Below are 15,529 nucleotides of genomic sequence, written 5' to 3' on the forward strand. Positions count from 1 at the left end.
ACTATGGAGCTCCTTTACAGAGCACGGTGAACTGAACACTTCAACGGCTGCTGTTTTCTGGGGATCAGGGCGGATGCCATCCTTATTGACGAGGTGCCCAAGCACAAGGGTTTGGCGGGTCTCCAAAGTGGCATTTCTTGGAGTTTAAAACTAGGCCAGCATTTCTGATACAGTTCAGGACAATATCCAGACGCGAGTTGTGTTCGCTGAAGGTGCGGCCAAAGATGACGACGTCATCGAGGTAGCACATGCAGATGTTCCACTTCAAGCCGCGCAGAACAGTGTCCATAAATCTCTATAAAGTTGCCTGAGCGTTGCACAGTCCAAATGGCATCACATTAAATTCGAAGAGCCCATCAGGGGTTACAAAGGCAGCCTTCTCCTTGTCGTCAGGATGCATCGGAATTTGCCAATAGCCGGATCATAAATCTACTCAGGAAAAGTAAGAGGCGGAATGAAGGTATTGTGTCATCAATAAGTGGGAGTGGGTACACGTCCTTTTTTGTTATGCATTCAAATGGCGATAGTCAACGCAAAATCTCCAAGATCCATCTTTCTTTTTTTTAACAACAATCACTGGAGCTGCCCATGGACTCGCTGACTCTTGTACAACTCCCTTTTTCATCATTTCATGCGCTTGTTCGTTGATAATCTGGCACTCTGATGGTGAAACACGGTATGGCTTTTGTCTAATCGGATTTGCCAAATACGTGTTGATGGTATGGCGTGTTCAAGTTGCGGGGATTGCAGGTGTTTTGTCCTTCTGCGCTAAATCGAATAACGAAATATGCTTCGAAAGCACACCCACTAACATTCGGCGCTCACTCGTGCTAAGCGATTTATTTACCGTTGACAAAAGGGCCGTTTCTGAACTGTGGCTATCAGGTTCTTCTGGCACATCTGTAAGTTCAGCCACTGATAAGGATGCATGTTCCCTGGCGAACGCTAATTTAATGCCGTCTGGTAGTATAATGGGCTCCTTAGAACAGTTTACAGTCCATAAGCCAGTGCGTCCGCCTTTGATCGACACCACACAATGTGGCACCAACACATTCTTCTTCACACAGTTAATGTGCATCAGCTCTAGATAGCATCGAAGCTGTCGGAATCGGCGCCGCAGCAGACAATGGGAACACAGACGGTAGATGATTCAGGTATGACCGTATCGCCACAGACACACAGTGTAGTTTCGCAATCTACAGGGTGCTCCAGGAGTCCTGACGGAATCCTACCACTTATGAATACCGTCCCTGTGCGGCAGTCGACAGTAGCACCACACTCCCACAAGTCCATGCCAAGAAAAACATCATGGGTCGACTGAGGAATAATTACAAACCCTGTCGTAATAACATGGCCTCCCAAAAACACGTCAGCACTACACACCCCAATAGGTCGCAACGGCTCGCCACTCATTCCACAGAACTTTGAATCTTCGTCCCATTTAAACAAAACCTATCACCCTAATACGTGTTTAAAAGAGACACTCATGACCAAAATTGTTACGCCTGTGTCCACCAGAGCCATGACAGGGACATTATCTACAAGAAGGCGCACTTTGTTTTTCAGCATCAACACAGGAGGTATTTCTGTCAGTAGCACGTCTCCACCAACCTCACCTCCATCGGCTGTGCTAGCTAGTTTTCCGTTGACGAAGGGGACTTGGTGCAACACAGTGGTGAGGGAGAACTGGGAGCATGACGTTGCGGTGGGGGTATCAAGCTCCTGTGAGATGCCGGGGAGCGATTCTGGGAGCTGGTCATCCAATACTCATCGCCAGATGATACGTGTGCTGGCCACGGGGCACCGTGTGGCCGTTCGGAGGGCCGAGAAAACTCTGACGGCTGGCCATAACACGTGGCCATACACTGGTTGCAAAACTGCTATATCGCATTTACGAGGACAAAGTGACGTGTAATTATGCACTGTACCATCGCATCATAAACTATTGCCTACTGTACTAATTTGAGTGATGTCTGTGTTTTACCTGTTATCTACATGTTAAGCTTTTTTTTTTTCCATACATCATTTAAGCATTTGTTCATGTTGTTAGCTGCCGTGATGCTGGGTCCTGTCAACCTTACTTGTGATCTAAGTACTTTTGCTTATTCCTTCCAGCACCTCCCGTACTCCAATGCCCATATGGGCGATCTGTACGTACAAAAATAAATAAAATAAATTATTATGACCCGGGACACCGCAGGAATAACACACCTTGAGAGGTCGAAACCTTGGTTGTTCATCAATGAAGTGGATATCATCATTTTCCCTCACGTAGTGGGTTGGTTCGTGGCGTGCATTGAGCGCATTGGTCATAGCGCGGAGTCGAAGGGCATGTTGTCATCCTCGACTGTGGGGCTGCACTGTACTCTACGGCCGCTCCGCTAACCATTGGTTGCCAAGGGGCCGAATGTGGCGCCGTCATAGCCTCACGTACCCCATGGTGGTCAGCAGTTGAATGCAACATCTTTTTGCGGCGGGAAAGTTCCTCGCGGACAATCTGTCAGATGGTCAAAGGAAGGTCGAGGCAAGGGCTCGTGTCCACACTGGTAACCATCGTAATGTTTGCCAACTGGCCAAACTTTGGCGCAATCCGACACATCTTAAGCGTTTCAAAAGTTCTGCAGTGCCGAATGATGTCAGACACAGAATTGAGGCTTTCCTTTCCAATTAGAAAATTTTACACATCCTCAGCCACTCCTTTCAGCAGATGTCCAACTTCATCTTCTTCCGACATGCGAGCAGTGACCACCTTGCACAGCTTTAACACTTCGATATATGTTGTGCATGTCTCACCTGGTCCCATTGCGACAGTGTTTGCTCCGCACGCTTCTTTTTGCTGACTGAGTCCCCAAAACACACCTTTAACTGGTCAATAAATTTTCCCATGTCTTACACGTGTCCTCGTGGTTCTCATACAGCACGAGGGCGGTATCGGTCAGGGAGAAAACCACATTAGTGAGCTGAGCGGTTGCATCCCACCCGTTGGACTTGCTCACTCATTTGTAGTGGACGAGCCACTCAGCATCTTCCCCCGCTTTGCCTCCGAAGGTGGGTGGAACTCGGTAGTATGGCAGTGGACTGCTAGGCGCTGCCCTCGGAACGGTTACTTCTTCCGGCAGGTCGAAGATGGTCAAGGCTGATGGTGGGAGGGCGGCAAGTTGACGGCTTTGACGAAGCTGCAGCACTGACGATTCCGTTGTGAGTGCTACCCCGCACCTCCAACACTTTGTTATGCGCGAAGGAGACCGTTTATCACCCTTACAGATGAATGGGGCTGTTTAGGTTGCGAAGGTGAGCGCAAGAGCGGCCAGCTGGTTGATCAACTCAACGTCTTTCTCTTCTTCCTTCCCCCACTCAGGACTGCAAGCACGTTCACCGGTCTTCATTTTCTTCATGCGTAACAATATCGACACATCATGCCATCGTACACATTCCACGACAAAAGCATGGCCGAAGAATAATGTTCTGTCTATGCAGAAATAAAAAGCTTCACATGAATAGTCAAATAAACTCGTGAGATCTGAGACAGGCAACCACCACATCTACTGGAGCAACATTTGTGCCAGCAGTTATTGACATTACAGATGTAAAGCAGTGCAGACTAATTATTATTATTATTATTATTATTATTATTATTATTATTATTATTATTATTAATGAACTTCACGCACACATTGCAAACATTTTTCAATGCATGAGGCCGACATCCCAGTCAACGAACGCATTCCATTCAGTAATACATCTAGAAATAAAGCTACTATTCGAAACACACATTTAGAATTTTAGGTGGCTTAATGTACTGGCTGTGGCAATGTTTAGATGTTTCATTTGTTATAATTTTGAAGTATTTGTATTTGTCAACAAGCAAGTGCAATACTTCAAGTGCAACAGACTTCCCATGCTTATACCTATTTCACAAATCTAGCAAAATTAAGTCAGCAAGCATTCCGTTCCTCGTAGTTTTTTAAATTAACTAATACTACTAATACAACTACTACTAATAAAATATAGTTAAATTTTATTAGTATGTGCATTCGTCAATGTATTGCAAGAAGTTTGAACACTTTCTTTTAAGCAACTAAATACTTGTTCATGTGTCTGTTCATGTGTCTACACTTCTATACTACACATTATTTATTATATTTGTTTATTACCTCCTTACTGTATCTACTTACTCTGCAATTTATTGTTACGTTTACATACATATATTATGCTGCCTATTCCTTAGTTGCTAACTCTTGCTTATTATTTCTTTATCATACATTGTTTAACAGGAGACCCCCTGACAGTCTTACTATGGGACCGCCTTCTGCACTTATGACATCTGTTCACATATAACATGAATAACAATATGCTTTAACAAACTTTCAAAATTTAGTGAAGGATTGACAGTGACAATACGTGTTAGATATATACCTCTGGATTGTACCAACATTTTGTTGCTCTTATTTGTAATATAGATCCAAAACAGTCCTGGCCTAATCCTTAACACAGCTTATAAAAAAGAAATTTTACCTCAGGGAATATACCCACTTATATTTCACCTGAGGCCCCAAAGCATTTTGTTAGCCTTATGGAATACAAAATCAATATGTTGATTTTTTCAAGGTCGAAAACGAATGTTGTTTTCAGGTAGTTGTGTTTATCGACTCTACTAGTGCTTACATTAATTATATTGCAAGGATATTAAATAATCTGGACATAAAAAGAGCTTTAGATGCATTCATTTCCATCTATAAGTGGTCACCCCATTTAAAGATCTTATGCACATTAGACTGTGATCCTGCCTAACTTATACTTCAAATTCTATTGCCCATCACGAAATCGTCAGCAAGAAGTTTGTTAAGAACACTGATAACATTAGGCAAGTCAGAAATAAAAATAACTTGGGACTTCAAACACTTCTTTATGGAGCACCAGACACAACACAGGAAGTCTGTATTGTGTCTGTGATGTGATGTTTAACCCTGCAAAAACCGCATTGATCTCGACAAGAAAAATAAAGCAAGAACCAGTGAGTGATTGTGATGCCTTGACAGTCAGAGTTAATTTTTGTGATTAACTTAAGATGAGAGATTTTGTTGAATGATTTGACAAAGTCAAGGAAGATTATGTCCATTTGGCCAAAGAAGTTTATTGTGCTAGATAGGTCATGGACAATTTCAATGACCTGGGTGGTTGTGGAAAGCTTTTCTTGGAATGCCCAGCTGGGCTCAGTGGCTGTGCTCCCGCACAAGTCACTAATCCTCTTGTATTCATCATGCAGGTGTTTGCCGTCGCTGCCAACGCGCTCTTCGCTGCTCATCTCGCCCTTTCCCCCGCCACTGTGTCGACTACAGCACCCAGCTGCTGTGATAACGGCATCTTATTCCTGCTTCCGCCCGACATCAACGCTTCATCCTGCCCAACAATGCCACTACCCAGTTTTCTATTCCTGGATGCCCAATGGAAAGCCGCATCACCACAGTCATCACCCGCCGATATAACAGTGCTACAACCACCTTCGCCGCTCTGTGGGTTTGGTGGCTGTGCTCCCGGACAAGTCACTAATCCTCTTGTATTCATCATGCAGGTTGGTAACAAGTATTTCCTGTTTGCAAAAAAAAACTAGCAACTATTTCCTAGTGCAGCTGCTGAGCCCGCAGTGCTGCGTTTTTCTTGTAGCTGATTGCGGCAATGTTTTGCGTGCCTTGCTGCTCTTGGCAGGTGATATCGAATCTAACCCCGGCCCTAACACTATCGACCATGTGCTCGCTGAACTAAAAAATGTATCCGCCGGTCAAACCAAGCTCATTTTTGAAATACAAAACCTCAAAACACAGACCAATTCCACTGAAGTTGCCATAGCCGGCTTGACTAAGCGAATGACCAATCTGGAGGCCCATTTCCAAGCTTTTTCAGATCTTCAAACCGATTTCGAAGCAATGAAATCGGAGAGTGCTGGGATTGCTCAACATTTAGACATTCTAGATGCGCGAATTGAGGATGCACAAAATTGCTCGCGCCGCAATAATCTTATATTCTATGGCATTCCCAATACTAACCCATCCGAAAATTTTGCAGGCTATGAAGAAACAGTCATTAACCATTGCTGTCAAAACTTGAGTATAACAATTAACCCTGAGAACATTGAACTGGCCCATCGCCTTGGGCATTACAAATCTAACCACACTCATCCAATCATCGTCAAGTTTACTTCATCTAAGATTAAAGATGCCATATTATCAAATGGTCATAAGTTTAAGGAAACTAACTTCAGCATCAGCGAGGACTTTTCCCTCAAAATACGAAATGCGCGAAAGCCCCTAGTCGCATTCGCTAAAGAAAACTCAACAAAGTTTGCTCTGAATTTTAAGACATTACATATTGGTCCGAAGCGCTACATGTTCGACGAAACCACGCAAACAGTCAAGGAAATAGCAACTCGGCCCTCACAATCAGATTAGCAATCACCTCGTCTTGAACAGTCTGGGAACCGTGCCAAGAACACTTCTTTATCTAGCCTCTCGCTCTCCATTATATACACTAACATTCGTAGTTTTATTCCTAAGCATGAAATTATTTCTAGCCTTGTTTCGTCATCAAGCAGCAACATGCTTATACTAACTGAGACTCGGCTGAACGGTGACATGACAGACAACGAAATACTGACTGATCTACCAAACTTTCAAGTTTTTCGAAAAGACCGTAAAGATTCATGAGGAGGGGGCGTACTCATTGCTGTCAGCCAAGATTTATCATGTTCCCTAATACAAGATTCATCTGACCTCGAAATGTTGTGACTAATCTTTCACGCAGCACCTAACACAGTTTTACTAGGCGTTTGTTATAGGCCGCCACATAGTAGCCAGGATTTTTCCCGTCAGCTTAATAACATACTAAGTCAACTGTCCGCAAAGCATTCGAATTCACACATCTTCCTCTTCGGCGATTTTAATTTTCCGAATATTGACTGGCATACCCAGCCCGCACCTATAGCTAACAATGGAGAAACACGGGAATTCCTAGATTTTTGCAATAACTCAACCTTACTCAGGTAATACTTGAACCTACCCACGTAACACAGAACTGTGCAAATATTTTAGATCTCTTATTAACCAATCACCCAGACAGCGTTCAGCCTATTACATACCTACCTGAAATAAGCGACCACAAAGTAATTCACGCCAACCCTTCTCCTTACACCAAACCGGCGGCGCAAATACCATAAAACCATCCGTCTTTATAACAAAGGAAATTATAACACCATAAGTAATGAACTTAACGCGTTTTTTCAAGTCTTCTCGCCACGTTTTCATTCCCGCAGTGTTCAAGAAAATTGGTTACTGTTCAATGACAAACTAGAAAATATAACTAATAGATTCAACCGCCAAATTAGTTTTCACTCTAATTCACAAAAGTCATAGTTTACTAAAAAACTGAAACGTTTGAAGAACAAAAAGAAGCGTCTTTACCATACAGCCAAGTCTCGGGGGACGCTTAGCGCATGGGTGAAATATCACGAAGCTGAAAGATCATATCTCGCCGCTATTTCTAATGCCAAGCATACCTTTTTTCACTCAGACTTGCCGAATATGCTAACTAGTAACCCCAGAAAGTTCTGGCAAGTTAACAATCCACATCACGCACCAGAAATAACCCTCACAGATGAGTCAGGCACAGTCTTCACTGATGCCGAGTGCGCTACTCTGTTTAACTCTGCCTTCTCATCCGTATTTATGAAAGAAACTGTAATACCGCCATCATTTTCAGCACCACTCTCAGTGATAAATTATGCTATGCCACCAGTTGTCTTCATGCCATCTGGCATTTCGTCCCTAATTGAAAACACGAAAATTTCATCTTCATCCGGTATTGACAATATTAACTCAAAGGTTTTGAAAAATAACAAGGTTATTTGTGCGCAGTTTTTATGCTTACCTTTTTCACAGTCACTTATCAGGTCAACTACCACGCGATTGGAAAAGCGGTAAGGTCATTCCAGTCTTCAAATCGGGTAAAAAAAATTCACCGCTTATCTACCGTCCACTTTCCCTACCCGGGTCAGCTCCGAGTTCCACGAAGCCCCTCTGACGTCGGCTCCGAACTGTGTGTGTGTGTGTGTGTGTGTGTGTGTGTGTGTGTGTGTGTGTGTGTGTGTGTGTGTGTGTGTGTGCGCGCGCGCGTGTGTGTGTGCGTGTGTGTGTAAGCCATCCCGGGGAGAGGCGGTGTGCTTACAATGACTGGACGAACGTTTCCATCCCCTTGGAATCAAGGGGGGGCGGGGGCGAGCGAGTGCTTATAAGCCGCTGTTGTGCGGATGCTCGACACACTTTTATTACGCAGTCATGTTAGACTGAGACTCTCTCTCAAGCAGTGATGTTAGACTGATGTATTTCTCAAGCAGTCATGTTAGACTGATATAAATACTGCAAAAAAACCCACATTCCTCCTTCTCAATGAGAAGCAGTCCTTCCCTTCATCAACGTCCTCAGCGTGGATAAGTTGCACAACGGCATGGGCCAGCTATCTTCTAATTCATGCCCGACTCCAATCTTGACAACGGATCACGAGCGATGGGATTGAACCCCCAATCATAACACCACTAACAAAGCTTTTGAAAAAAGACGTCCCTGTCCAGTGGGGCGATAACAAGGCCTCTGCATTCTCACATCTAATCGACCTTCTCACAACACCTCCCGTTCTGGCCCATTTCGATCCTTCTGCACCTACCGAAGTCCGTACTGATGCCAGCGGTCACGAAATTGGCGCAGTACTGGCACGCCAGCGCGGCCACGACTGTGTTACCGCTTACGCCAGCAGGCTCCTCTCACCCACGGAGCGCAACTATTCCATCACTGAGCGTGAGTGTCTGGCCCTAGTTTGGGCGGTTGCCAAATTCCACCCATACTTATATGGCCGACCATTTTCCGTTGTCAGAGACCATCACGCACTTTGCTGGTTATCCTCACTGAAAGATCCTACAGGAAGACTTGGTCGCTGGGCCTTACGCCTCCAAGAATATTCGTATACAGTCACCTATAAATCTGGCTGACTACACAAGGACGCTGACTGCCTGTCTCGCTACCCGGTAGACGAGCCTGACGACGCCGACAGTAGTAGCGCCAACGGTATATTCTCTGTGTCTGCCCTCGCTAACATCCCCGATGAGCAGTACCGAGACCTATCACTGCGAGCACTCATCGAGCGTCTGCACTCTACACCTACCGAAGCATCCGTTCGCCGATGTGTCCTCTAGGGCAGCATTTTGTATCGAAGAAACTTCCTCCCCGACGGCACTGATCTTCTTCTTGGCGTGCCAAAACATCTACGACAGACTGTGCTCTCTGAGATGCATGACGCACCCACTGCAGGACATCTTGGGGTAACCCGCACGAACGACCGCGTCCGCCGCCGCTTCTATTGGCTTGGTCTCGCTCGCTCCGTCCGACGCTATGTTGCTGCCTGTGATCCCTGCCAGCGTCGGAAAACACCTCAGGTGCTACCTGCCGGTCATCTCCAGCCGATCACCGTCCCTGTGGAACCGTTCCTTCGTGTTGGATTAAACCTCCTCGGTCCCTTTCCCACGTCATCCTCTGGGTACAATGGGTAGCCGTCGCAACTGATTACACCACCCGATACGCTATCACGCGGGCTCTCCCTACCAGTTGCGCCACTGACGTCGCGGACTTTCTCTTGCGTGACATTATTTTACTTCATGGCGCCCCACAACAGCTGCTTACTGGCCGTGGTCGTAACTTCCTCTCGAAAGTTATCGCTGACATTGTGCGTTCCTGCTCCACTCAACACAAGCTGACTACCTCATATCATGCTCAAGCCAATGGCCTGACAGAGCAGTTAAACCGTACTCTTACCGATATGGTCTCCAAGTACGTTTCCAAGGGCAACCACGACTGGGACATTGCCCTTCATTACGTCACATTTGCGTATAATTCTTCCCGGCAGGACACCGCCGGATTTTCTCCATTTTATCTACTGTACGGTCGTGAACCTACCTTGCCCCTAGACACGGCACTTCCTCCTGCTGCGATCTCAACAAGCGAGTAGGCGCGCGACGCCATCGCCCTCGCCGACCATGCACGCCAGCTCGCCCGTCCTCGACTGACGGCCTCACAAACCACTCAGCAGTCTCAGTACAACGCCCGCCATCGTGACGTAGTTTTCGCCTGGTGCTGTTGTGCTCCTGTGGTCGCCCTCTTGTCACGCTGGACTTTCAGAAAAGCTCCTTTCGCGATACACAGCATACCTCATGCTGCGCCAGCTGACACCTGTGACGTACGAAATTGCTCCTGTGGGTTTACCCTTGTCCTCTCTCTGGCATCTAGTGTTGTTGTGCATGTCAGTAGGCTCAAGGCCTACTACACTGCTTCCGAGTCCGGCCTTTAGTCGCTCCGGGACGGCACTTTTGCCACCGGGGGTAGTACTACGGAACAGTATTTGTCACGAAGAGGCGAGCAGTGTGAAGATGACGATGACAATTAGAGGCTAGCGCAGGCTGTTGCCTCTTGGCCAAGTGCGGCGTATTTACTTGTAAATATACTTGTATATAGCTTTTCATCTGCGTCTTTCTACGTAACAATATTAACGATTTACCAATGCATGTCTCTAGTAATATTCGCATGTTCGCCGATGATTGTGTAATTTATCGCAAGGTTAATAACGCTTCTGACCAAACATCGCTTCAAGACGACCTTAACCTTATTCAGAAATGGTGTGCCAATCGGTTAATGGAACTTAACCCTCAAAAATGTAAAATCTTGTGCTTCACGCGTCGCCGTAACTCACTTCATTTCCCATACGTCATAGCTAACGTCCATGTACAACCAGTTCTATCATGCAAGTACTTAGGCATTACCTTGTGTGGCGACTTGTCCTGGAGCACGCACGTTACGAACATCATTTCATCTGCTAATAAAACACTTGGATTTTTAAGACGTCATCTCCGCCGAGCCCCTAAACATGTGAAGTTATTAGTGTACAAATCCTTTATCAGACCAAAATTAGAATATGCCTCACCCATTTGGAACCCGCACCAAGCTTACCTTATAAATGCACTCGAATCAGTCCAAAAAAGAGCAACCAGATTCATCCATTCATCATATTCTTACGACATCAGTGCGTCAGCTTTGAAAGCTGAATCCGACTTATTGCCCTTATCACTTCGCCACCGTATTGCCAGCCTTTGCTCGTTTCATAAATTTTTCTATAGTTCACTAGGCCACGCACCCTACATCTTCCCTCCAGCCCGCATATCTCATCACGCTCGTCATCCGAATCAAGTTTCCCGACCTCGTGCCCGAACTACCACTTTTGCCGTATCATTTTTTCCCCGTACTGCAGTAGACTGGAACGACCTACCCAACGGCATCGCAGCCATCACGTGCTCATCCAACTTTGCCAATAATGTCACCAGTCATGTTTCGTTGTGTTAACACTTGCTCACCAAAATATATGTACCCACCCCTTATGTAATACCCCTTGTGGGTCTTTAAGGTAATAAAATGAAATGAATGAAATGAAAAAGTGCACATTATATTTATCCAGGTAAAAACAACAGTTTGCGAATGATGCGCTGAAGGAACTTGGAACACGACCACAATTTGCAAGGTCTGCAGTGCAGCCACTTCCTTTGTTGCCACAAAGGAAGCCTGGCTTTCCATGCCAGGTTTCTTTTCTTGGATATCATAAAATGAACACAGCGGTTCATTATGTTATTCAGAAGAGAAAAAATGACACAGATAATGGCAAATGCACTCTTATTGGGTCCTCACATTCCTACCTTTGTTTTCTATCTCCTACCTAGTTTAATTTTGATACACACGCTTCCAGCATGTTAGGGTAAAAAGAAAGAAAATGCTATACATGTACAACAGATAGCAGAAATACGCAAGAGTGGCCCTTATGCAGTGGCACACATATTTGTGCAAAGCCACCCCTCCCATAGGCGGATGCATGCCTCGCAAGGTGCGACCAGGCCCACATAGGGGCGCATTCCGCAGCATGCTAGCAAAAAGCTAGACTTAGCAAAGAGAGATGAGAAAATATGCTTCTAGAAATATGCAATAGATGATACAACTACCTTGGAGATCACCTACTTTGTAACAGAATAGACAACTGGGCTAGTTAGATTACTTGCATCTTAAAACTGTAAAGCACACGAAGACAAGAACGAAGAGAGGAGACAGGACCAGGCACTTACTCACAACTGAAAAATTTTATTGAAAAGAAACAAACATATGCATGCTAAAAACGGAATGGGAGGGTTGCGCATGCATGTCAAGGATCACAGATTAAAGCTTTCGAAAGCAACGTAATAAATTAAAGAAAGTATAACTATTACAAAGTTAAATTGTTTATCATGTAGCAAGACCTAGGGGTGGCTGATGCAATTACCTCTTCTTTTCTTTATGCGGTAGGCCTCTGCCATTTCACCGGTTAGCTGATTGTTACTCTTGAAGATAATCTAAGTATGTTTGAATACAGGATAATAATAATAATAATAATAATAATAATAATAATAATAATAATAATAGCTTTATTCATAAAAACAAGTGGTACAAAGTGCCAAGACATTAGGAAAAAAGTTGCTACAAAAGCATCATACCTTGCTGGTGAAGCAGCGCACAGACACGGACACAGTGAAGACAAACAGGAAAAGACGACACTCGCTGCACTCGCAACTATTTTATTTCAGAACACATACTTCATGTTTATATACCTGCGCACCCTCAGGCGTCAAAGCAAATCAAGGCAAGATTAAAGGCTTCTTTTTTTTTAAAAAATCATTTGCCCACGCATACTCGGGCGTCAAAGACATGGCACTTATCTATCATCGTGTGCAATCCTAACGTAATTTGTTGCAACCCTAACAACCATTTTTATTACACATTTTCTTTTCTCTTCTTTTTAGTGCACTTCCAGAAAGGCAACCTCAACCGCTGCTTCACCAGCAAGGTATGATGATCAAATCAAATCAAATCAAATCTTTATTCAATCACTCACCAACTAGCCCAACTTTCCACTTTACTGTGCTACAAAAGCAACTTGACTGGTCCTAATAACCAGAAGGTCCAAAAGGCAGCAGGCAGCAAGGAACGAGGAAAAAAAAAGGAAGAAAAAGAAAGGAAAAAGGAACAACGAAAATGGAGAATGGAAAGAGAGTAATGGCATGTAGTACATACATCTCACTTAAACAATTTGCTTCACACATGAAAAAGCTCGGGAAAAACAAATAATATGGATATATAGATACACAAAACTCTTAAAAAGAAAAACATTAGGTAGATGGTTAAACCCAATTCTTGGGGCAATAGAAATTATACAGTTCTCTACCAGAACGATTAGGTACATCGATGGATGCAAATCTGAGATTATTCAGCAGAGTGGGGAGAGTGTAACAACTCATTTGGTTACCATAGGTTGAACGCACATGCGGCGCATGCCAATATTCTGGGGACCTGGTATTATAACATGGGATGTTGTGTTTTAATCTAGCCAGAGATGAAACAAGGCTTAAATTCTGTTTGCTCTCTTTTAGGTATCCAAGAGCAAGGCGGTAGTTAAACATATCACTGACTTTAATTACCCAAAGTTTTTTTTCATAGGGGCTCAGATGGGGAGTCAAAGGGCATATCACTAATTGCGCGAACAATTTTCTTTTGTGTTACAAGCAAACGGTTAATATTTGTGACAGATGTGGTGCCCCAAATAAGGCAGCAATAATGAAGGTGGCTCGCAAACAAAGTATTATAATTTAACATTTTAATCTTCCGAGGCATGTAGCGAATAGAGAAAATGCATCCAGTAATTTGGGATAGTTTGACTGCAAGAAAATCAATATGATCACTCCAGCTCATATTTTCATCAAATAAGACCCCGAGTATTTTCACAGAAGGGACGAGTTCAATTTTAGAAGACCCTAACACCACGTCCCTACAAAGACAGGTATTCTTATTCTTCAGTTGAAATAAAACTGCCTTTGTATTTTCAGCGTTAATCTTGAGACCATTTTCTAGAGACCATAAATATATTTTTTCCAAACAAGAGTTAGCCACTGACACTAGCGCCGAAGCATCATTGGACGAAAACAGGACAGTAGTGTCGTCGGCATAGATTATGAATTTGGCATCGGGATCAATATTAATGAGATCATTGACGAAAAGATTAAACAGAAGAGGCCCAAGGATACTGCCCTGGGGAACACCTGTCGTAACACAAGAAATTTTGGATGATTTGTTGTTAATGAGCACATATTGGTATCTATGCTGCAGGTATGACCGAAATAATTTTAAGGCGACACTGCAGATACCATAGTAGGTAAGTTTATTCAATAATAGTTCATGACTGATGGAGTCAAATGCCTTACTAATGTCAATAAATACCCCTAAAGTAAGCTGGTGGTCCTCAAAATTTTGTAAAATGTATTCTTTCTGCCGAAGAAGTGCAAGCTGAGTCGATCTGTGTTTGCGAAAGGCATATTGCGAGTCAGCGAGGAGGTTTTTAGTTTTAAGGAAGTTAAATACACGGATAAAAATTATTTTTTCTAAAGCTTTCGAAAAGATCGGGAGTATAGATATTGGCCTGTAGTTGGACATAGCTGTTTTATCACCTTTCTTGAATAAAGCTAACACTTTTGCAGCTTTCATTTTACTTGGGAAGACATCACTAGGGAGTGATAGGTTACAAATCTGTGTTAGCACTGGGGCAATTACATCGGGTAACAACCACATACCCCACAGTGAGCAGCTAGATACATTGCTCAGGATGAATTGCATGCCATCAGGTGTCCTCTTAGACAAGACATTGATGGAGCACCCAGACTGGCCTTTGTGTTACTGTGCAAACCAACTGTAGAGAGTGGAGAATGTACCAGTATATCAGTGGCACTGAAAGGGTTAACAGAGGAGTAACAAATTTTAGCCAAGTACTTAAAATTCCATTCTGTATATCAATGTGATAATTTATTAGAAATGCCATCAGGATCAGGGCTTTTTTTAACATCATTGTTAAAAAGGATATTTAGAACACCTTGTTCACTGATCTCAATGTCTGCAAAAGGTGGTCTAATAAGCATGATGGCACCACGAGGTCTATAAGCACCACCTTGGAAGTGAAAACCAATGCAGAAAAAGAGCTGAAAGGATCAGATCGCAGTGCAGCAGCACCATTAGATTTCGAGAACAGCTGTTTTGCAGACGCGTCGACATAGTGCTGGAACTCCTAAAGGATTAAACTAAAGATAAACACTAGATCCGTTTAAGCTGGCAGAGTATTCTTTAATGAAAATTCTATTTTCATTGATTTCATGATAGTAATAGGTTGATTATTATAAAAGACAATGAAGATCAAAGTTCCATTTTCTAAATTTCACGGTGAAATCTCAGCGATGATACGCGAATCCCAGTGAGCTATGACATCACAGATTTGGAAATATGTTTTCATATTTTCGCCACGTAGGCTCAGTGAAAGCTCCCAGAATTTCCCAAGATCAACCTTTGGTTCCATTTTTACATTTTAAGTCTTACTGGTA

At 43.8% G+C, this 15,529-nt stretch overlaps 1 protein-coding gene and 1 long non-coding RNA gene across 5 annotated transcripts in view; one reads left to right on the forward strand and one right to left on the reverse strand.

Moving 5' to 3' along the window:
* The window catches only part of LOC139054905 (heparan-sulfate 6-O-sulfotransferase 1-like), a 180,664-nt gene that overhangs the window by 130,310 nt on the left and 34,825 nt on the right, over positions 1-15,529 (reverse strand). The window lies entirely within an intron of this gene.
* LOC139054907 (uncharacterized) overlaps positions 5,496-15,529 on the forward strand; it is a 30,739-nt gene continuing 20,705 nt past the window's right edge. Inside the window, exons 1-2 of the long non-coding RNA XR_011511612.1 lie at positions 5,496-5,572; positions 12,911-12,954. This is a non-coding gene — a long non-coding RNA (uncharacterized lncRNA). The remainder of the gene's footprint in view (positions 5,573-12,910; positions 12,955-15,529) is intronic.

This window comes from Dermacentor albipictus, chromosome 1, assembly GCF_038994185.2.
Source record: "Dermacentor albipictus isolate Rhodes 1998 colony chromosome 1, USDA_Dalb.pri_finalv2, whole genome shotgun sequence".
NCBI classification, from domain to species: Eukaryota; Metazoa; Arthropoda; class Arachnida; order Ixodida; family Ixodidae; genus Dermacentor; species Dermacentor albipictus.